At 46.7% G+C, this 23,909-nt stretch overlaps 1 pseudogene; it reads left to right on the top strand.

Moving 5' to 3' along the window:
* The first annotated feature begins 2,232 nt into the window (after positions 1-2,232).
* On the top strand, positions 2,233-2,350 carry LOC126274466 (5S ribosomal RNA; annotated as a pseudogene).
* Positions 2,351-23,909: the final 21,559 nt, after the last annotated feature.

The raw sequence follows: 23,909 nt of genomic DNA, 5'->3' as shown, positions 1-23,909 counted from the left end.
GTAGTGAAGGGGTGAAACCTATTGAAATTCATCGACGAATGAAGGTTTATTACGGTGATGCATGTTTGTCACAGCAGCAAGTCTACAAATGGAGTAGAAAGTTCGCAAATGGTGTGACCTCAGTGGACGACGTGCATGATGTGCTCCAGTTTCACAAAGTGTCTGCAAGTTGGGTGCCACGGCAGCTGACTCCTGAAATGAGAGAACGACGTGTTGATGTTTGTGAAGAACTTCTTCGGTGCTTTGAATGAGAAGGTCATGACTTCCTTGCAAGAATAGTCACTGGGGACGAAACCTGGGTTCACTTCCACCAACCGGAAATTAAGAGAGCGAACAAGGAATGGCGCCATTCTTCATCACCAAAACCAAAGAAGTTTCGAAGAGAACCATCAGCAGGGAAGGTTATGCTGACTCTCGTTTGGGACCAAAAAGGCGTCATTTTGGAGCATTACATGCCTAAGGGATCACTGTCATCAGTGCATCATACACAGATCTCCTAAAAAATCATCTGCGGCCTGCAATCAAATCAAAGCGACGTCGACTGCCGTCAGCAGGTGTCCTTTCGCAACGTGACAATGTAATGCCTCATACTGCCCCTACCTGCATTTTGAGTGTCTTCCTCATCCAGTATACTCATCAGACCTTGCCCCAAGTGATTTCCATATGTTTGGACCACTCAAACACGCAATGGGAGGAAAGAAGTTCCGTTCTGATGAAGAGGTGCGCTACGCGGTGCATGAGTGGTTGCGCGGACTACCAAAAGGATTTTTTTCTAAGGGACTTTATGCAGTTTGTAACCGCTGGAGAACTTGCATTGAGCGTGGAGGAGATTATGTTGAAAAGTGATACAGCTTCGTGCCAAATCTGCAGAATAAATAATATTTAAAAAAAATATTTAAGGTTTTCATTTGACTCACCCTCGTGATTCAGTGTATTTAAATGTGAGAAATGTACCAGGCCCCACCTGTAACATAGTGTTGTGAATTATTTGAATAACGTGGATCCTACCAAACCGTTACAGTGAAGTGACAAAAATCGTGGTTTATCTCCAGCTATCATTTCTGATGTCCGTTTTATCAGGCGTGGCGCAGCAACTCGAAATGGCATGGACTCAACAAGTCGTTGGCAGTTCCCTGCTTAAAGATGAATCACGTTGCGTCTATAGCCGTCCATAACTGGGAAAGTGTCGCCGGTGCACGAATGGATCTCTCGATTATGTCCCAAAAATGTTCAATGTATGGCCAAATCATCCCCTCGAACTGTTCAGAATGTTCTTAAAACCAATCGCCAACGACTGTGTCCCTGTGACATGCCATATTGTCATTCGTAAAAATTGAAACATCCCCTTAGAAAAATTAATGAATTACTGTACTGATAAACCTCTTACGTTGTTTGATTTTCAAACAGCTGAGCAGAACTGAACGTGCTCAGACATTTCTCTCTTTACTTATTCTGATCATCACTAAACTGACACACAGTATTTTTAGCGCAACGTAATCTGACTTTCAATAATCCCTACAAAAGAATGGCCCTGACTAGCAATAACCTATACCTTTCGTGAATCACTTACCTCACAAAAATCTTCGTTACTCAAACTACTGCAATACAGCGAGCGCCAGTACTGCCAGCTAAATAAGAAATTCTAACTACTGAAGGCACTGACTACTGATAGGCATAGTTAGCAAATGAAAGATTTTGATAGAGTATAAACAATGTATTTACTTGAATAATGTTCAAAAGTTATCAAATATATATATATATATATATATATATATATATATATATATATATATATATATATATATATATATATGTATATATATATATATATCAGTTCATGATATCCAGTATTACAAATTTACTATTTCTGATGGATACACGTCCAGATCGTCCGCTCTCATTATTCTGACATCTCTCTCTCCACATCCACCACTGCTGGCGACTCACCTTCAACTGCGCAACGCTACGCGCTGTTCTCGTCCAGCTGCCCAACACTACAGTAGTGAATATACCACCAATTACAACCAGGCACAGACTGCACACAGCACAGCCAGTGATTTTCATACAGAGCGCTACGTGGCGTTACCAACATAGAAACCTAAACACCTTACTTACAAAATTCCATCGTTGTTTGGGAATATGAAGTCCATAAATAGCTGAAAATTGTCGCCAAGTTACCGAACATAACCACTTCCAGTCAATGATCGATTCAGTTGGACCAGAAGACGCGTTGCCAACGGCCTTACCGCAGTGGTACCACCGGTTCCCTTCAGATCACCAAAGGTAAGTGCTGTCGGGCTTGGTTAGCACTTGGATGGGTGACCATCCGGTCTGCTGAGCGTTGTTGGCAAGCGGGGTGTACTCCGCCCTAGTGAGGCAAACCGAGGAGCTACTTGATTGAGAAGTAGCGGCTCCGGTCTCATAAACTGACGTACGGCCGGGAGAGCGGTGTGCTGACCACACGCCCCGCCATATCCGCATCCAGTGACGCCTATGGGCTGAGGATGACACTGAGGACAGTCGGTACCGTTGGGCCTTCATGGCCTGTTCGGGAGGAGCTCGAGAGGACACATTCCGTTCCATGTAAAACAGTCCACACCATTTTGTAGCCACCATCAGGTTACACAGTGCCTTGTCGACATTTTGAATCCATGGAATCATCGAGTTTATGCCGCAGTCTAACCCTACCATCAGCTCTTCCCAACTGCAAGCTGGACTCATCTCACCATCCCATGGCTTTCCGGTAGTCTAGGGTCGAACCGATAGGCTCATGGGTACAGAAGAGACGCTGTTAGCAAAGGGACTAGCGTCGGTCGTCTGTTGCTGTGGACAATTAACTTCAAATTTGCTGACTTTATACGTTCGTCGTACGATCCGTATTGATTTCGGCGGTTATGTCAAGCATTGTTGCTTGTCTGTTAGCACTTACAACTCTACACAAACGCCGCTGCTCTCGGTCGTTAAGGGAAGGCCGTGGTGAGAGCTAATGCCTGAAATTTAGTATTCTCGGCACATTCTTGACACTGCGTTTCTCGGACTATTAAATTCCCTAGCGATTTACATACGTCTGGATCCAACTACCACTGCGCGTCCAACATCTATAATTCCCGTCGTGCGGTAGTAAACAGGTGGGAAACCACATCACATGAATCGATCGAGTAGAAATGATAGCTACGCCAGTATACCTTGTGTACAGCCGGCCGTGGAGGTCTCGCGGTTCTAGGCGCGCAGTCCGGAACCGTGCGACTGCTACGGTCGCAGGTTCGAATCCTGCCTCGGGCATGGATGTGTGTGATGTCCTTAGGTTGGTTAGGTTTAAGTAGTTCTAAGTTCTAGGGGACTAATGACCACAGCAGTCGAGTCCCATAGTGCTCAGAGCCATTTGAACCATTTGAACCTTGTGTACACGATACTACCGCCATCTGTATATGTGCACGTCGCTATCTAATGACTTATGTCACCTCAGTCTGTTTTATTATTTGGTTTAGCAAATAACTTCTCCTGATAATTGGACCAGTTACTCTTGTAACATATACACTTAGATACCTTTTGATGAATTTGGTGCTTGATTATGGCATGGTATGTTAACATTTTGTACTTTCGTAGAATATTTTCTGATTAGTTACATCATGGTTGTCTACAGAACTGAGTGTGTTTCATATTAGAAAGTTAATGCGGTCAACACGAATAATAAATCTGTTACTGCAACTTTCCAACTGGAGATGGGAAGACAGCACGCCCAGAAGACGTACACGTACAGGTTACTGCCATTTTTCGACGTCCAAGGAAGGTCAAATTATTGGCAGTATTGACGTGGGGATATCATTCGGATGGACTGTACAGATTGTTTGCTGTATCGCAGTGCCTACAGAACGTGTGGTGAGGAGTTGGACTCAGGAGAACAGAGCGGCAAAAGGAACAGACATGGGTACTTTCAGAACTATTACCACTACCAAAATGTCGTACGAGTGTTTGAGTGGTTCAGAGGAATAATTGGTGGACGACAAAAGCTGAGATCCAGGTAGAGGTTGTACCCTCCTCCTCACTTACCGACCTTAATGACAGTGAAACATTAAACCGCGTGTACCAAATAGAAATTTGGAAAAAGCAATCGACACCGAAATTAATCTGTCGGTAAAGAGGGAGGAAGGGTTACATCTAAATGAAAGGAAAAATGCAAATGAAATTGGTGGAAATTAATTCTGAAAAAGGGTAAAGTTAATAAAGAAAGTAAATGTGCGGTCGTTACGTTAACAATTAACTGGCATTAATTAGATATTTCAGATTTGGGAAAAATTACGGTCGCCAGTCCTGTGGACATCTACTACAATAACTGAAAAAGAAAGGTTATTGCACATGTGATTACCAATAAAAGCGTAGCAACTAAAGGTTGACACGTGTTTTGTGAAAACTGAATGCTTGTCAGAACTAATAAATTTCGCTACACTGACTTTATTAGGCAAAATAATTAATAAAACCAGAAAATTGAAAGTTAATTTAGTGACTGAAATTAATAGTGAACTTTGGTTCTGAAGCACTACGAAAGAAGATGAAATAAAGTTAGTCTTGGGCTACCTCAACAATCATCTCAAAAGTAACTTGAATCTGCGTAATTTAGAAATAAGTGATTTAAATTTGAACTTGAATTAAATGATCTTGAACAATTAACAATAGTAAAATCTAGTACATACCAAGTTGAGCTGCAGTCACAGGTAAGCTAAAATGTGGTAACAAAACTCGCACTCTTAATTTGTGCTTGAGTAACCTGTATATAATTCTATTTTGGTTATGGTAGCCAGCTATGAATACTATAACTGAACTTACAATTAAAGCAGTGAAATGGAGTTATATTACTTTAATGCTGGCGTTTGAATTTCACCGACACTCGGGTTCATTCCGGAAAAGGAAGGGACCCTGCTTGGTAATGCAATTGGGACAATGAGCAACAATGGTTCATGCTAAGTTGCTGTATTTTTCTGAGGCAAATGGAACAGTTTCAAAAGCTGAGGTCTGCCATACAGTTCTAAAACTGTACGTACTTTCAGTCTTCCTTGTTGGTTGATTGAAGGTTTGAAGTCGTCGATCGAGGAGGTGGCGACAATCACTCATTGTCGACCGTCGCTGTTGCAGAAGCTGGATGTTGGCGCGCCTTCTTCTCGACACGGTCTCCAGCCGAAACGGGCTTTTGATGTGCGCCAGCTAATGCTTCCCGCCCACGACACCATGTCAGAAACCATGATAGCAAGTCGAGCGCAATTACATGCTGCCAAACCCCGAAAGCGAGGCAACTCGTGGAAGCGTCACACAACACACCTACTCCATCGCCCTACTCCAGCCACACTCAGCTCTGGCCGCGCTCCACGCGGCAGAGTTAACACTCACAAAGATAATATGTATATATACAAATTGTAAAACAATTACAATATGTAAAGACACCGAAATATCATACATTCAGGTAACAAAATAAGGAAAAATTTATATTACAATAGATGGAAATAGGAGGATATGCATTTCCGGCGTTACAAGGTTACAGGCAGAATGCTATCGTGAATCATGGGAAACAAACTAATGGAAGGTGGGTTGAGACCTCGAGCTGCCGTTCTCCGTTTACAGCTGACACCACACGACAGACAACTGAGACTTACATGTCAGAATCAGCCGGGACGCTGGGTGGCGTTCTTCTGGATGTCGCGGTTAGATCGACACCAACGTGTCGGTAGATGAACCAGTGAACCAGTGAAGGATTACAAGAAGCAGCAGTTCTCGAGTCCCAAACAGCTCCTACAATCATGGCTTGGGGCGGGGGGACCCTAATGAATATGACAACAGGACTGATGAAGTAATTCTTCAAGGGAGGGAGAATGCTCCCCAGGATGCGACTATAATGGTAAATCCTGTTACCATTTCCCACGTGATTCAGATACCAGATTGCATAAACCAGGCTGCTAATGAAAGACGCAATCTCCAGTTCATATCACAGAGACTTGAGGGGTATATGGATCCTTAACTTGCCTTCCTAATTCCCTAATTAGTCACGCATAGAGCATGTCAGGGATGTGATGAGGAAACGCATACATTCATACCAGGCTCTATAGTGGTATAGTCATGAACTAACGCAGAAATTCACCAAGGTGATACTGAAGGCTATTTACTTGCGTACCACAGCAAATACAGGAGATTATTGGTGACCGTGTAGGTGTGAACTATCCTCCTCCTGAGCAGTGATGGAAGACACATTTAAAGAAATATCTTTATTAGCAAAACGAAACATCTGTAATGTCCTTGGATGAACTACATAAAGCTGAAATGTCTCTCCTGAGGCGCTATCTCTGGTGTCCCTTCACGACGAACCCTACAGTCGTGGTAGGCAGCGGCGTTAAGACCAGGGACGTTAAGGGTGTAGCGTTGCCAGAATGTGATAGCACTAGCACGTGGTCTAGGGGAGCCGGCACGGTAGCTCAGCGTGTTCGGTCAGAGGGTTATGCGCCCTCTGTAATAAAAAAAACTGAGTCAATCGATCAAAAACGAACATAAATGGATGTCTTACGACGTCCGCCCCGAGCATATGCAACGAACAAAAGCGAACAAAATGAGATTAAAAAAAAAAAAAAGGTGTAGCGTCTTTGCTGCAGGATCAAAATGTCTTCGGTCCCGGGTTCGATCCCCGCCACTGCCTAAATTTTAATAAATAATCAGCATTGGCGGCCGAAGACTTCCGGCATAAGAAGTCAGCCTCATTCTGCCAACGGCCTTGTCAAAGAGGGCGGAGGAGAGGATAGAGGTTCAGGGCACACTCTTGTCCTCGGGGTGGGAAATTGCCCCTAAAGGCGGAAGAATCAGCAATGTTCAACGACATGGTGATGAAGAAGACAATGGAAACCACTGCATTAAAGACACGTAAAGTGTATCCACAGGACATGCCGCCTGTAGTTGAAGAAGTGTCATGATGATCTCTCCATTGGCAAAAGATTCCGGAATAGTCCCCCATTCGGATCTCCGGGAGGGGACTGCCAAGGGGGAGGGAGATGAACAGATAGAGAAAGTGTATGAGGATACTGAAAGGGTAATGCAGTATGTAAAGGGGGACGAAAATCTAATAGTCATGGGCGACTGGAATGCAGTTGTAGGGGAAGGAGTAGAAGAAAAGGCAGTCCGGCTTTCGCCGCCGTCCAGTGCGGACTTGTTGTTGTTTCCGCCTGCTGAGCGCGCGCGCTCGCTGTTGTTTACATTTCAGCGGCCGTCACTTACGTGTCGCTTACGTGCACTAGAGCCATGGCCAATCGTTTTCGAAAATCAACTTTACGATTCAACTTCTGCAACGAATACGCACGACCAAAGGCCTTGGAAGTGGAACGCTTCCTACGCGACGTTGCTAAGATCCCAGCTTCCGACATCTTGGCCATCCATTTGTCCATATTAAGCAGTACTGTGTACGTGAAAGTTGTCAACGACGCGGTGTGTGAAAGAATACTTCGTGACACCAACCATGGATTACGCTTTTGCCACGCAGACGGCAATGTCGGAGCGGTCACTGTCGACCATGCCGGCTTAGGAATGCGCACCATACGAGTTTTCGAACTCCCGTTCGAGCTACCGGCGGAAGACGTTATCGCGGCTTTCCGCCCCTATGGCACTGTACACGGCCACACTGCCGAACGCTGGGCGCAATTCCAAACGTACCCCGTTCTTAACGGTGTACGGCAGGTCACCATCGACCTCCATCGCCACGTGCAATCTTACCTGCAAATTAGCGGGTGCCGAGCGGTTGTCATATACGACGGCCAACCCAAGACCTTTTCTGGGTGCGGAAAAGAAGGCCACCTCAGATCTGAGTGTCTTCAGCGACGGATCACCCAATTGCCAGGCGCTACCGTGGCACCTACGGCTCCGACGACGATTTTACCGATCACCTACGCATCGGCACTCTCTTCTCCTCCCACCGGCCGCCGCTCATCGGACCACGTACCGGTGCCTCTTCCAGCTTCTATGGATACCGCCGGGGCCGACACGTCGCGCTCAAAGCCAGACGCTACTACGGCGCCACTACCAACAGCGACGACTTCCGACACCCACCAGCCTGAACATATGGACACCCCTTCGTTTGACGTTCCGCGACGGCCTTCCTCTCAAAGCGACGCGACTCCCTTCCGTCTTCCGACACAGAGGGACGAACCCGCAAACAACGTTCACCTAAGAGGCGCAAGAGGAGGCGTCGTACGTTCTCGGAACGAGACGGATCACCTCCCCCTGATGCTCCAGAGGCCGTCCGACACGACGAGGCCTCAGAGAACCTACACGACGATACGAATGACGACAACATGACGCCGACTGTGGATGTTACGATGCCAACTCTACTGGCTCGCTCAGGTGCTTCTGAACCAATGGACTCCACCGATGCGACTGCCGCCGAGACGACCTCCGCCCCTACGACCGAAGTGGAACGTACGACCATCACAACGACAGCGCCCTCAATGGTGTGGAGTGAGGACGTCGATGAGGACCCGGACCACACGCTGGGGACAGAGTTACCCCAGACGGAAGCATCGTTACGCCGCTGATAACTCCGTCAGGTGGCGCACGGCACGACTCGCCGTTGCCTCGCCCCTCTTCATCCTCCGCCGGTGGAGTTCCCCTTCACGGCGGGGGACGGCTCCAAACCTACCGAATAGCGACGATCAACACTAACACCATCAGCTCACCCGTGAAACTTCAACTGCTGCGAGAGATGATATGGGCGTCGGACGTCGATATAGCACTACTACAGGAAGTACACTTGGCCACACTTCCAGACGTTGCGGGATATAACACTTATCCTTCTCCTGGTGACCACCTGGGACGCAGCGTAGCCATCTACGCCAGAGAAGGCATTCCAGTGACCGATATCACATACCTTCCATCTGCCAGAGGCATGGCCGTCACCGTCATGGGGACGCGTATCGTCAACATTTACGCTCCGTCAGGCTCCACCCGCAGACGCGACAGGGCACTCTTCTATTCAGAAGAAATCGCTCCTTTGTTTCTTGGACACTGCGACCATTACTTGCTTGGGGGTGATTTTAATTGTGTCTTGCACCCTAAAGATCAAGTGCCCCACTACAACACCTGTCAAGAACTGCGTCTTGTCGTCCGAGATCTGTTGCTTCGCGACACTTGGGAAGTTCAGCACGGCGACGCCCCTGGACATACTTACCAGACGAGTCACTCCGCGAGCCGCCTGGACAGAATTTACGTCTCTTGGGAACTCACACCTGCAGTCCAAGGTGCAGAACTTTGGCCCCTGGCCTTTTCGGACCACTGTGCCTACATCTGCAACATTCTCTTCCCCAAGCAAGTGGTCTGGCGTAGTCGTGCAACGTGGAAGCTAAACACCTTCCATCTTCATGATCCCGAATGTCTTCAACGTGTTACCGAGACATGGGCCACCTGTGAACGTCGCTTACCTAAATACTGCACGACCTTGACCTGGTGGCTGGAATATGCCAAACCTGTCATTCGACGTACTTTGATTCAGTATGGAAAGGAAGTTGCTATGTGGCGCCGGCACACTACCGACTATTTCTACGCCGTTCTCCGCGAGCTGGACGCCCAACCGCCCACACCCGACACCCAGAGGGAACGCAGCAGGATTAAGGCCCAAATTGTAACTTTGACACGCCGTCGACTGCAGGGGGCTATGGTGCGAACCCGATATCAAGATTCGGCTGAACAGGAACATCCGACCATGCATCATATCGCCTCCGATAGGAAACATCGGCGACAACAACTCATCACCGAGATCACAACCTGTCGCGGCCAGCACGTCACTTGCCAGGCCGAAATCGTCAGTGCCTTTGTCGACCACTACCGCACAATGTACCAGGAGGAGACTACCAACAACCAGGCTGAGGAGTCTGTGTTACCACACGTAACTCGCACCCTCACCAGCGACGAAGCGGATGAGCTGATGGAGCCCATTACGCGTGACGAAATCCACGATGCAATCAAAAAAGGTGCTCTGAATAAGTCACCTGGTGTCGACGGATTGCCGATAGAATTTTATCGCGCTTTCTTCACACTAATGGCGTCACGGTGGACAACGATGTTTCATGAACTGCTGACGATGGGGAACGCCGTACCGCCGTCCTTCGTCACGGGAATTATTATACCCATCCACAAACCGACACCAGGTGTGACGACAGCACATTACCGTCCCCTGACTCTGCTTAACGCAGACTGTAAAATTTTTACACGCCTCCTGGCAACGCGATGCCGCAAGGTCCTGCCTAGCATTCTATCCCCGGAACAGACAACTCCGGGCGGCTCAGTTAATATACAAACGGCCACAGGAGAATGTCGCGATTTAATTGCACTGGCAGCGGCGTGCAGACTCCGCGCCGCAGTGGTTGCCATTGATTTTGACAGCGCATTCGACAAAGTGCGGCATCCTTTTCTGTTCTCCGTGATGAGCCGCATGGGTTTTCCACCAGCCTTTATCGACGTAATCCGGCGCCTGTACGTCACCGCCGAATCACTGATTCAGGTTAATGGCCGTGTGGCGGGACCAGTGGCGATCCGACGTTCCGTACGGCAAGGCTCCCCACTTTCGACCCTACTCTATGCCATCAGCCTGGAGCCACTCATCGGGAGTCTGACGAGCCACCTTTCTGGTCTCACTTTGCGACAGCACAGTTTTCGATGTTGTGCGTATGCGGACGACCTCCTTCTCTTGATCCGCTCACGGAGTGAAACACACACGGTACTTGATTTGATATCAACATACGGCACTGCAGCGGGCAGTAACATGAATGTGACTAAATCCACGGCGATGCCCATTGGACGCGGCCTCTTACACGACGACTTGCACCTCTCCCGTGTGTACAGAAACTACGATACCTTGGTATCATTTTCACCTCCACCGTACGCCGCTCCGCTGCCATCAATTTTCGGCGTGCTCTCTAAACCATCCGCACGACGGTGCGACAAAATCTTCTCCGACTACTCGATTCTTTACAACGTGTCCAATACCTCAATCAACATGTGGCGTCCAGAATGGTCCACATTGCACAGGTCCTCCCGCTGCCATCAACTATTGGACGCAGCTTCCAGCCTGCCTTCGGATACTTCCTTACGGCCGGTACGCTCTTTAAGGTCCGCTACGACACGCTCACCCTTCCCCCGCGAACGGGTGGCCTCGGTCTTGTCAATGTGCGACTCCGCGCGGCGTCCTTGTACATGTCCACCATGCACAAGCAGTGGCACGGGGGCACCTCCCTTACGCGCAGCTTGCTGGAAATTCTTGTGCCCTCGACCATAACATCACCAGTACCATTCGGACACATCAAGCACCATCTGACGCACATTTCTGATTTCATCGTCGACTTCAGTTATGCTCACACACACTTACCGACCACGCGTTCTCCTCGACCTAAAGATTTTTACACCCCACTCCTTCGTTCCATATCCAGCAACAATATAGAACTGCGACATCCGTCCACGCGGTGGCCCACGGTTTGGCGTCACATCCACCAGCCTTTTCTTCCCTCCAACGTCCGGGCAACATGGTACCAGGTCGCAAATGAAAAATTCGCCACAAATCATCGTCTTCACGCCATCGGACTAAAGGACTCTCCACTATGCTCCATCTGCCACCTCGTGGATGACGATGTCCATCAACTGACTTGTGCTGCCACCAGTGACGTCTGGAAACTTGCCCGACAGTTCGTTGCCTGTTACCTCCGTGTTCCGCCGGACTCGATTGACCCATGGACTTTTATCCATCCTGAGAATACTTATTTCCCCGCCACCAAAAATCATGCGATTGTATGGGTCAAGGGATGGACCATCACCTACATGTATAATGATGGCGACAAATCACGCCTTGATTTCTGGCAGTACTTACAAACCGCCCACAGAGAAGTCGAACAGCGACCTCGCTACCGCGCCTTCTTCGCTAATTACCTACACGCGATCTTTACGTCACCCCCGCTCAGTTGGATGGTACCACACGCCGACAGCAATCCCGCCCCCCCCCCCCCCCCCCCCTGCTGACATCTGAGACCCCTCGCGCTGCTTTCTACGTTGTAACCCATAGTGGAGTAGGCGCATGGACACACGCCTCCTTTCTTTTATGCACTACACCAGATAAACACTGGTTTTTCCCTCACTCCACTGTAAATTGCTTTACACCTCTTAGCTTCCATCAGTATTATTAGTTTTTTTTTCCTACACCTTGTTCATACTAAAAAACTTTCTCACCTTGTACGAGTATCATGTCTTGTGTTATTTTCGCCGGAAGGATGACATTTTTCTTGTATTTAAGTTTGTACCAATAAAGATCTTTTGTTCATTTACCCTGTTCCTGGTGAAGAAAAAAACATAATAAAAATAATAAAATAAAACAACCATAAATAACAAAGCTTGTTTGAGGGAGTGATTCAGGGACGGGACGGGGGAGGCATTGCGGCCAGGCCTCGGGTTCCGACCCCTGCCCGCCTTGTCTCCACCTACCCATAACTGAACACTCTTTAATTAAAAAAAAAGGGGGTAGCGTCTTTGATGCAGAATTAAAATGTCTTCGGTCCCGGGTTCGATCCCCGCCACTGCCTAAATTTTAATAAATAATCAGCATTGGCGGCCGAAGACTTCCGGCATAAGAATTCAGCCTCATTCTGCCAACGGCCTTGTCAAAGAGGGCGGAGGAGAGGATAGAGGTTCAGGGCACACTCTTGTCCTAGGGGTGAGAAATTGCCCCTAAAGGCGGAAGAATCAGCAATGTTCAACGACATGGGGATGAAGAAGGCAATGGAAACCACTGCATTAAAGACACGTAACGTGTATCCACAGGACATGCCTCCTGTAGTTGAAGAAGTGTCACGATGATCTCTCCATTGGCAAAAGATTCCGGAATAGTCCCCCATTCGGGTCTCCGGGAGGGGACTGCCAAGGGGGAGGGAGATGAACAGATAGAGAAAGTGTATGAGGATACTGAAAGGGTATTGCAGTATGTAAAGGGGGACGAAAATCTAATAGTCATGGGCGACTGGAATGCAGTTGTAGGGGAAGGAGTAGAAGAAAAGGTTACAGGAGAATATGGGCTTGGGACAAGGAATCAAAGAGGACGAAGACTAATTGAGTTCTGTAACAAGTTTCAGCTAGTAATAGCGAATACCCTGTTCAAGAATCACAAGAGAAGGAGGTATACTTGGAAAAGGCGGGGAGATACGGGAAGATGTCAATTAGATTACATCATGGTCAGACAGAGATTCCGAAATCAGATACTGGATTGTAAGGCGTACCCAGGAGCAGATATGGACTCAGTTCACAATACAGTAGTGATGAAGAGCAGGGAGAAGTTCAAGACATTAGTCAGGAAGAATCAATACGCAAAGAAGTGGGATACGGGAGTTCAAAGGAATGACGAGATACGTTTGAAGTTCTCTAACTCTATAGATACAGCAATAAGGAATAGCGCAGTAGGCAGTACAGTTGAAGAGGAATGGAAGTCTCTAAAAAGGGCCATCACAGAAGTTGGGAAGGAAAACATAGGTACAAAGAAGGTAGCTGCGAAGAAACCATGGGTAACAGAAGAAATACTTCAGTTGATTGATGAAAGGAGGAAGTACAAACATGTTGCGGGAAAATCAGGAATACAGAAATACAAGTCGATGAGGAATGAAATAAATAGGAAGTGCAGGGAAGCAAAGACGAAATGGCTACAGGAAAAATGTGAAGACATCGAAAAAGATATGATTGTAGGAAGGACAGACTCAGCATACAGGAAATTCAAAACAACATTTGGTGACATTAAAAGCAACGGTGGTAACATTAAGAGTGCAAAGGGAATTCCACTGTTAAATGCAGTGGAGAGAGCAGATAGGTGGAAAGAATACATTGAAAGCCTCTATGAGGGTGAAGATTTATCTGATGTGATAGAAGAAGAAACAGGAGTCGATGTAGAAGAGATAGGGGATCCAGTATTAGAATCGGAATTTAAAAGAGCTTTGGAGGACTTACGGTCAAATAAGGCCGAAACGATAGACAACATTACATCAGAATTTCTAAAATCATTAGGTGTAGTGGCAACAAAACGAGTATTCCCGTTGGTGTGTAGAATATATGAGTCTGGCGACATACCATGTGACTTTCGGAAAAGCATCATCCACACAATTCCGAAGACGGCAAGAGCTGACAAGTGCGAGAATTATCGCACAATCAGCTTAACAGCTCAAGCATCGAAGCTGATTACAAGAATAATATACAGAAGAATGGAAAAGAAAATTGAGAATGCGCTAGGTGACGATCAGTTTGGCTTTAGGAACAGTAAAGGCACGGGAGAGGCAATTCTGACGTTACGGCTAATAATGGAAGCAAGGCTAAAGAAAAATCAAGACACTTTCATAGGATTTGTCGACCTGGAAAAAGCGTTCGACAATATAAAATGGTGCAAGCTGTTCAAGATTCTGAAAAAAGTAGGGGTAAGCTATAGGGAGAGACGGGTCATGTACAAGATGTACAACAACCAAGAGGTAATAATAAGAATGGACGATCAAGAACGAAGTGCTCGTATTAAGAAGGGAGTAAGACAAGGCTGTAGCCTTTCACCCCTACTCTTCAATCTGTACATCGTGGAAGCAATGATGGAAATAAAAGAAAGGTTCAGGAGTGGAATTAAAATACAAGGTGAAAGGATATCAGTGATACGATTCGCTGATGATATTGCTATCCTGAGTGAAAGTGAAGAAGAATTAAATGATCTGCTGAACGGAATGAACAGTCTAATGAGTACACAGTATAGTTTGAGAGTAAATCGGAGAAAGACGAAGGTAATGAGAAGTAGTAGAAATGAGAACAGCGAGAAACTTAACGTCAGGATTGAGGGTCGCGAAGTCAATGAAGTTAAGGAATTCTGCTACCTAGGCAGTAAAATAACCAATGACGGACGGAGCAAGGAGGACATCAAAAGCAGATTCGCTATGGCAAAAAAGGCATTTCTGGCCAAGAGAAGTCTACTAATATCAAATACCGGCCTTAATTTGAGGAAGAAATTTCTGAGGATGTACGTCTGGAGTACAGCATTCTATGGTAGTGAAACATGGACTGTGGGAAAACCGGAACAGAAGAGAATCGAAGCATTTGAGACTTGGTGCTATAGACGAATGTTGAAAATTTGGTGGACTGATAAGGTAAGGAATGAGGAGGTTCTACGCAGAAACGGAGAGGAAAGGAATATGTGGAAAACACTGATAAGGAGAAGGGACAGGATGATAGGACATCTGCTAAGACATGAGGGAATGACTTCCATGGTACTAGAGGGAGCTGTAGAGGGCAAAAACTGTAGAGGAAGACAGAGATTGGAATACGTCAAGCAAATAATTGAGGACGTAGGTCGCAAGTGCTACTCTGAGATGAAGAGGTTAGCACAGGAAATTAATTCGTGGCCAGCCGCATCAAACCAGTTAGCAAACTGATGACCAAAAAAAAAAAAAAAGCCTGTGATGGCTGACATGCTGCCTTTGAAGACTAGGACGCGTTGGGCCGGGTCTGCCAGTGTTGAGCGCTGACACGAAACTACTGGTACTGCCGACTAGCAGCACTGAAAATAAACTGCTGATAGTGCTGACATGAGGCGTAGGGTGGGACTGACTTTGTAAGGTCTGGTGATGGCCTAAATAGTCGGGACAGGTGGACATCCGCGTGGCACTGCGAGTGCACTTGATCTGTCGTCTCAAAATAGTGGCCTGACGACAGCGCTCTCTGCTGAGACAGGACGCTGCCTGTCAACGAGGTTGGGGCCCCCCAGATACTGTGGAGTTGACCCGCAACTCCGTAGTAAACAACCCAGGCCATACAAAGTTTTGATGAGAGCTGCTGACGCACGTGCTCCTGACGGGGCGGCTGCCCGCACGGTTTGCCCGATGTGCAGTCGAATCGCCCACCATCAGATACAACAGAGTCAAACCTCATACCGGTCATGTACATCAGTTCCGAATCGAAGTTTAATTATTTAACACACATTACTTGAGGAAAATCTCCATAAAGTCTGATAAATATCGGATGGTGCAACTGTAACAATTTTCTATTTCTGTAAGTTCAGTATCGTTTGCTAAGCGCCCGTAACTCACTGTCATCCATCGAATAGTTAAAGACAATACATCTTTGGACATGACGGTCTGTGTTGGCTGTAGCACGTTTTTAGAAAAAGGTCCAGTCTTTTTCACTTTGAAGAGTGATTGCATGGACATGAAATTCTTGGTGACTCTTTAAACCATAATGCTGACGCAATAGGTGGCGATTTCTTCCTAGACAAGCTCAAGTTTCGACAAGACATGGCTCGTCTCTGTAGGCAACAATCACCATACATTTACAAGGAGTGTTGAGCTCGGTCTCCAAAGCTGAATTCCATCGAGTATAAAAGGAATTCTCTGGCCAGGCATGCAACACTTTGCAGCTGTCCAAAGGTATTTTTCTCAATGACAATAGTTTCTTATTAATTGTGGCATTTGAACCCTATCGATTTACATAAAAACATCATTTACAGAACCTCGTACCACTGTACAGAGTATCCCAGGTAGAATGGTCTATATTGAGAGATGTGCAGCAACGAAAACGTCTGGCAAACTTGGACTTTAAAATAAATACGTTAAGAGCTATGAAAACTTAACCTTTGATGCTGTGAAACAAGCATATGCTACTGTAGGCTCTTTGCTTTCATTATTTTTAGAGGTGCTGTTATCGACGGAAACAACAAAACAATCCAGTTAACATGGGCTCTTAAAGTGCATATCTCAAGGGCTATGTGCACTTTTTCTTGTTTGATACCGTGAAACCCATCCCTTTGCTGAACAAGTGCTCGTAGATCTTAAGGTACTCATGTTAGAGGCCGTGTTTACTCGATGTTATTTTCTTGTTTTGATCCGCACTACCTCCTTCGAAAATATGGAAAGCACAGAGCTGGCGGCAGAAGAGACTTCTTTCACAGTATCTAAGCTTTATTTTTTTAATCGTATGACTAGGGTCCCCCGCCGGGCACCCCGTTCGCCGGGTGCCGGTATTTCAATTTGACTCCACTTCGGCCACCAGCAGTAGGTGAGGACGATCTACATCTACATCTACATTCATACTCCACAAGCTACCCAACGGTGTGTGGCGGAGGGCACTTTACGTGCCACTGTCATTACCTCCCTTTTCTGTTCCAGTCGCGTATGGTTCGCGGGAAGAACGACTGTCTGAAAGCCTCCGTGCACGCTCGAATCTCTCTAATTTTACATTCGTGATCTCCACGGGAGGTATAAGTAGGGGGAAGCAGTATATTCGATACCTCATCCAGAAACGCACCCTCTCGAAATCTGGCGAGCAAGCTACATCGCGATGCAGAGCGCCTCTCTTGCAGAGTCTGCCACTTGAGTTTGCTAAACATCTCCGTAACGCTATCACGGTTACCAAATAACCCTGTGACGAAACGCGCCGCTCTTCTTTGGATCTTCTCTATCTCCTCCGTCAACCCGATCTGGTCCGGATGCCACACTGATGAGCAATACTCAAGTATAGGTCGAACGAGTGTTTTGTAAGCCACCTCCTTTGTTGATGGACTAAATTTTCTAAGGACTCTCCTAATGAATCTCAACCTGGTACCCGCCTTACCAACAATTAATTTTATATGATCATTCCATTTAAAATCGTTCCGCACGCATACTCCCAGATATTTAACAGAAGTAACTGCTACCAGTGTTTGTTCCACTATCATATAATTATACAATAAAGGATCCTTCTTTCTATGTATTCGCAATACATTACATTTGTCTATGTTAAGGGTCAGTTGGCACTCCCTACACAAAGTGCCTATCCGCTGCAGATCTTCTTGCATTTCGCTACAATTTTCTAATGCTGCAACTTCTCTGTATACTACAGCATCATCCGCGAAAAACCGCATGGAACTTCCGACACTATCTACTAGGTCATTTATATATATTGTGAAAAGCAATGGTCCCATAACACTCCCCTGTGGCACGCCAGAGGTTACTTTAACGTCTGTAGACGTCTCTCCATTGATAACAACATGCTGTGTTCTGTTTGCTAAAAACTCTTCAATCCAGCCACACAGCTGGTCTGATATTCCGTAGGCTCTTACTTTGTTTATCAAGCGACAGTGCGGAACTGTATCGAACGCCTTCCGGAAGTCTAGGAAAGTACTATATACCTGGGAGCCTGTATCTAATAATTTCTGGGTCTCATGAACAAATAAAGCGAGTTGGGTCTCACACGATCGCTGTTTCCGGAATCCATGTTGATTCCTACAGAGAAGATTCTTTGTTTCCAAAAACGACATGATACTCGAGCGAAAAACATGTTCTAAAATTCTACAACAGATCGACGTCAGAGATATAGGTCTATAGTTTTGCGCATCTGCTCGACAACCCTTTTTGAAGACTGGGACTAAATGTGCTCTTTTCCAATCATTTGGAACCTTCCGTTCCTCTAGAGACTTGCGGTACACGGCTTTTAGAAGGGGGCCAAGTGTAGAATCGAACTGGTATTCCGTCAGGTCCGGTGGACTTTCCTCTGTTGAGTGATTTCAGTTGCTTTTCTATTCCTTGGACACTTATTTCTATGTCAGCCATTTTTTCATTTGTGCGAGGATTTAGAGAAGGAACTGCAGTGCGGTCTTGTTCTGTGAAACAGCTATGGAAAAAGGTGTTTAGTATTTCAGCTCTACGCGTGTCATCCTCTGTTTCAAAGCCATCATCACCCCGGAGTGTCTGGATATGCTGTTTCGAGCCACTTACTGATTTAACGTAAGATAGAATGATCATAGGATGATGATTACGACAGCACAACACCCAGTCCATGGACGGAGAAAATTCTCCGACCCAGCCGGGAGTCGAACCCGGGCCCAGGGAACTGACAATCCGTCACGCTGACCATTCAGCTCCCAGGGGCGGTCAGTATCTAAGTTGAAGAAGTGTCATAGCTGTTTAGATACACATTTTAGTGCCCATTTTTAACAGACTTCTTTGCTTCGAATGATCTTTCCAGTAATATCGCTGAATATTGACCATTCCTCCTAGTAATTTGCTCTTTTATGTACTCAGAATAAGCTTGTTATAAATTCTTTGAAGTACAGTTCCTTTTTTTTAAATATTCAACTTTTTCCACGTCGTATATCCTTCAACCTGGATACATTGCACTGCATTTAGTACGTAATTTTCTCTTCATTCCATTTCACTTCAGTAACCACTACTGTATCTAGATTGACACTTTTTGCAGTTATAGGCCACATGTCCTGTTGATACACATTGTATGTATTCTATTGTATGTTAACCGGGAACATAGAAACGACGGAGAGGCTCCGTCCCCGCTGCAGCTTCAGTGGTCCACAATTCCACGACGACTACCGCAGTTCACTTCACCCCTTCGCCGCCCCACACCTAACCCAGGGATATTGTGCGGATCGGCTCCCGGTGGATCCACCAGGGAACGTCCCACACCAGACGAGTGTAACTCATATGTTTGCGTAGTAGAGTAATGGTGGTGTACGGGTATGTGGAGAACTTGTTTGCGCAGCAACCGCCGACATCGTGTAAGTGAGGCGGAATAGGGGGAACAAGCCCGCATTCGCCGAGGCAGATGGAAAACTGCCTAAAAACCATGCACCGGACCTCGACACAAATTCGCCGGGCGGATTCGTGCCGGGGACCAGGCGCTCCTTCCTTGGCGTTAAACCGCACGGCCAACCGGGCGGGCATGTTGATACATATTATGTGTCTTTAATGCAGTGGTTTCTGCTGCCTTCGGCATCCTCATGCCGTTGATCATTTTGTTATTTTTACAATGTTTTCCTTGACTTTCGTAAAAAAGTGTGGAATAGAATAGTTTCTTGGAATAGTTACTTGTTCCACAGAACTGATGTTCCGGCCAGGATTTACGCAGATCCCCGTTTCCTCCAATTATAGGACCACCCCGCTTTTCCGTTTCTTTCAGGGACTTTATCGGGCCCCAGCTAGGAACTCCCACAGTTGAGAGGATCGGTCAGCATCTCGAGGGGTGCGGACGTTGTGAAGGTGGGCGATGACGAGGGCGGAGGCTACGGAAGTCTGGAGCCGTGGCGGCCGGCTGGCACACCCCCGCCGCGCCCCGCCCCGCCGGTAAACCCAATCGGCACCGCGGCGCCGATGCTCGCCCCGCCGGCCAGTGGGGGAGCCGCGATTTATGGTGATGGAATCTCCGAGAAAATTAAACTCTTTGGCAGCGGAGGGCGCGGCGTCCATCTGTCTGCCTGTCGCCGCTCGCCCGGCCACCGAATCCATCTCGGCGGCGGCTCGGCCGGCGGACGCCGCGGAGGGCGCAGAAAGCGAGGAAAACGCTTGAAGGCCTGGACGGGGAGCCGAGAGGTCGTCGCGCAATTAGGAGGTGGGCGGCCTCCATTGTGCGATCCCGGGGCGCGCTGCGCCGTGCGCTCATCGGCGCTCTCTTGCTCTGCAAAGAGACTGCGGCGAGAGCCTCAGAAACGAAAGCCTTAAGGGTAACAAAGAACAGTGGGTCCAACGACAGCGTTGCATCACTGATCCTGAGTGACTGCATCTACTGCAAAAACAGTGGTCCGCTTCTGCAATGACCAATAAGACTTTCGAGCAAAATACTGAAAACCAGTTTTATTAGGCTTAGCTCAGTCTTTGCAGACTTAAGAAATCCTCTGCCACCATGGTTATAGTTTCTTCCCCTCAAGGCGTATGCACCAAGTGTACCCTTGGTGCCTGCGAGCTGATGCCCGGAAGTTGATCTTCAGGGATAGGTGAGGTATCATTATTATGCTCCTACTCTGATGATGTTAAATAGAGCTGCTGTGTGTAAGTTCACTTATCGATATATTTGTGTATATACCTTTTTAATTCATGGCACATAAATTCTTTCTACTCGCTAATTCTCATAATCACGTCATAATTATTATTTCATCGTCATTATAAAAATATTTTATCGTAATCCTCAAGCTATCGTAACATTACACCATAACATCATATCCACAAAAATATCTTAGTATTCTCATATTATCGTCGTCTGCATACCATCATCTTCTTCGTATCAATTTCATCACATATCATTGGTTCCGTGCAAGACTGTCATCAATTTGAGTGGCATGGTGTTGAGTGATTATGCGGTCTCGGTTTTGAATAAAGGTCTCAACTTCACTCCCACCCCCAAGTTCACTCCGGTCGCAGAAATTGTTAGTGCTGTTGAACAGGTTGCTGTTTAACAGCTGCCTCCTGAATCAGCTGAGGAAATACATCGTGAAACTTGTCGTGCGTTGACGAAATCCAAGCTGATGAAGTCAAATATAACCAGTAAAGAGAGGGCGGCCATTCGTGATCTGAGGTAGCGCTCTGAAATTGTTGTCTTACCGGCTGATAAAGGCAATGCTACGGTTGTTGTCTCCCCTGAGGACTACACTGATAAGATGCAGAGCCTGCTAAATGACGATTCCTACCGGAAGATCAGCGTTGACCCTACAAAGAAGGTGGAGAACAAGACGAGGTCTCTTCTCAAGGACGCAGATTTACCGGAGGGTGACGCTAAGAAATTGTTACCGCAAGGTCCGGTACCGCCTAGACTATATGGACTCCCGAAGGTTCACAAAGAGGAGGTACCATTACGCTCCATTGTCAGCAACATCAGGGCACCTACATATTTGTTGGCCAAATAACTGACGGAAAGTCCTTATGTGGGTAAATGCCCTCATCACATCCGTAATTCCGTGGATTTTGTTAAACGCCTTGATAGCGTAAGGTTGGATGAGTCAGATATCATAGTGAGTTTTGACGTCGTTTCCTTGTTTACGAGGGTACCCCTGCAAGAGTCACTAGAATTGATTAGTCAGAAATTTGACGAGAAGACCACTGAACTTTTTAGGCATGTCTAGGCTTCCACGTATTTTCTCTTTAATGGAGAATACTACGAACAAACGGAGGGAGTCGCCATGGGTAGCCCACTCTCACCTGTGGTAGCGAATTTTTACATGGAGAACTTCGAGGAGGAAGCCCTGTCGTCATCCGAATGGAAACCTACTTGCTTTTTCCGTTACGTGGATGACACGTTCGTCATCTGGCCGCATGGTATGGATAAACTTTTTCCTTACACATCTAAACTCCATACACCCCAACATCAAATTCACTATGGAGACTGAAACGGAGGGTAAATTACCTTTCCTGGTCTGTATCTGCACGCAGACAGCTGCCGCCACTCTTCGCAGAGGAACGGGGTACTTAAAACTCTTGTACATAGGGCGCGCACTATCTCTGACACAGAGAGTCTACCCCAGGAATTGGAACATCTGAGAACTGTATTTCGAAAAATGGGTACTCAGTGTGGCAGATTCAAAATGATATCCACCTAACCACTACAGCACAACCTGTGGAGATGGATGAAATCACGAGGGAGGAGGTAGGCACTGCGTTTATTCCATATACAGGCGCATTCTCGGCGATAATCGCCCGCATTTTGAAGAAACACCAGGGTCGGAACTGTGTTTTGTCTTCCGAATAAAACTCGTGCACTGGTGGGGAGCGCAAAAGATTAACTCGGTTTGAGGTAGGCCGGCGTGTACCAGATTGCGTGTCAATGTGGCAAGTCGTATATTGGTCAGACGATGCGTACCATCTTGGATCGATGCCGTGAACACCAGAGGCACACTCGACTGATGTATCCGAGCAAGTCGGCGGTCGCTGAACATTGTTTGTCGGAAAATCACGCCATGGAGTATGAACGCACGAGGATTCTGGTACAGACGTCCAGATACTGGGACAGCGTTGTTAGAGAGGCCTTCGAAATTCGCACCAATGATGACCTCATAAACCGTGACTATGGCTTGGGGCCCAGCGATTGGGTTAACCAAGAGTAAATCGAGCAAACGTATAGATGTGACGGCCACGGCGGACAGAGCCATCACACCGACGTCAAGTCGTAGAGGGAGACCAAGAGATGAATACACTAAACAGACCCAGAAGGATGTAGGTTGCAGTAGGTACTGGGAAGTGAAGAATCTTTCACAGGATAGAGTAGTATGGTGAGCTGCATCAAACCAGTTTCTGGAGTGAAGACCACAACAACTTATATAGAGCTGACATAGTGTTATGGGTATCATGATAACAATATCATGATTGTACGCATCTGACGATGATACGGAAATGACAATGGCAATTAAGTGACAGTGATAAGATGATGATTAAATATGACTATAATAAACAGATGACTATGATATGGGGGTGATGTTCATAAGTAGATAAAGATGATCTGGAGATTGTGATGATAAGAAGATGATGATATGGAGCCAATGATAACTGATGGCAATGACATAAAGAAGATGACGATATTCAGACGACGATAATATGAAAATACTATGATATGATGTTATGGTGTAACGTTACGATAGCATGAGCATTACGATAAAATATTTTCATAATGACGATGAACTAATAATGATGACGTGACTATGAGAATTAGCGAGTAGAAAGATTGATGTGCCATGAATTAAAAAACTATATGCACCATTAACCACGGACCTCGCCAATGGTGGGGAGGCTTGAGTGCTTCAGCCATAAATATGGCCGTACCTTAGGTGCAACCACAACGGACGGGTATCTGTTGAGAGGGCAGACAAACGTGTGGTTCCTGAAGAGCTGCAACAGCCTTTTCAGTAGTTGCAGAGGAAACATTCTGGATGATTGACTGATCTCACCTTGTAACACTATTGAAAACGGCCTTGCTGTGCTGGTACTGCGAACGGGCAAAAACAAGAAGAAACTACAGCCGTAATTTTGACCGATGGCATGCAGCTTTACTGTATGGCTGAATGGTTAAATGATGATGGCGTCCTCTAGGGTAAAATATTGCGGAGGTAAAATTGGCCCCCATTCGGATCTCCGGGTGGGGACTACTCAAGC

Source organism: Schistocerca gregaria, chromosome 5 (genome assembly GCF_023897955.1).
Source record: "Schistocerca gregaria isolate iqSchGreg1 chromosome 5, iqSchGreg1.2, whole genome shotgun sequence".
NCBI classification, from domain to species: Eukaryota; Metazoa; Arthropoda; class Insecta; order Orthoptera; family Acrididae; genus Schistocerca; species Schistocerca gregaria.
Note: the sequence above shows the minus strand (reverse complement) of the source record. Positions and strands in the feature narration are given on the sequence as shown.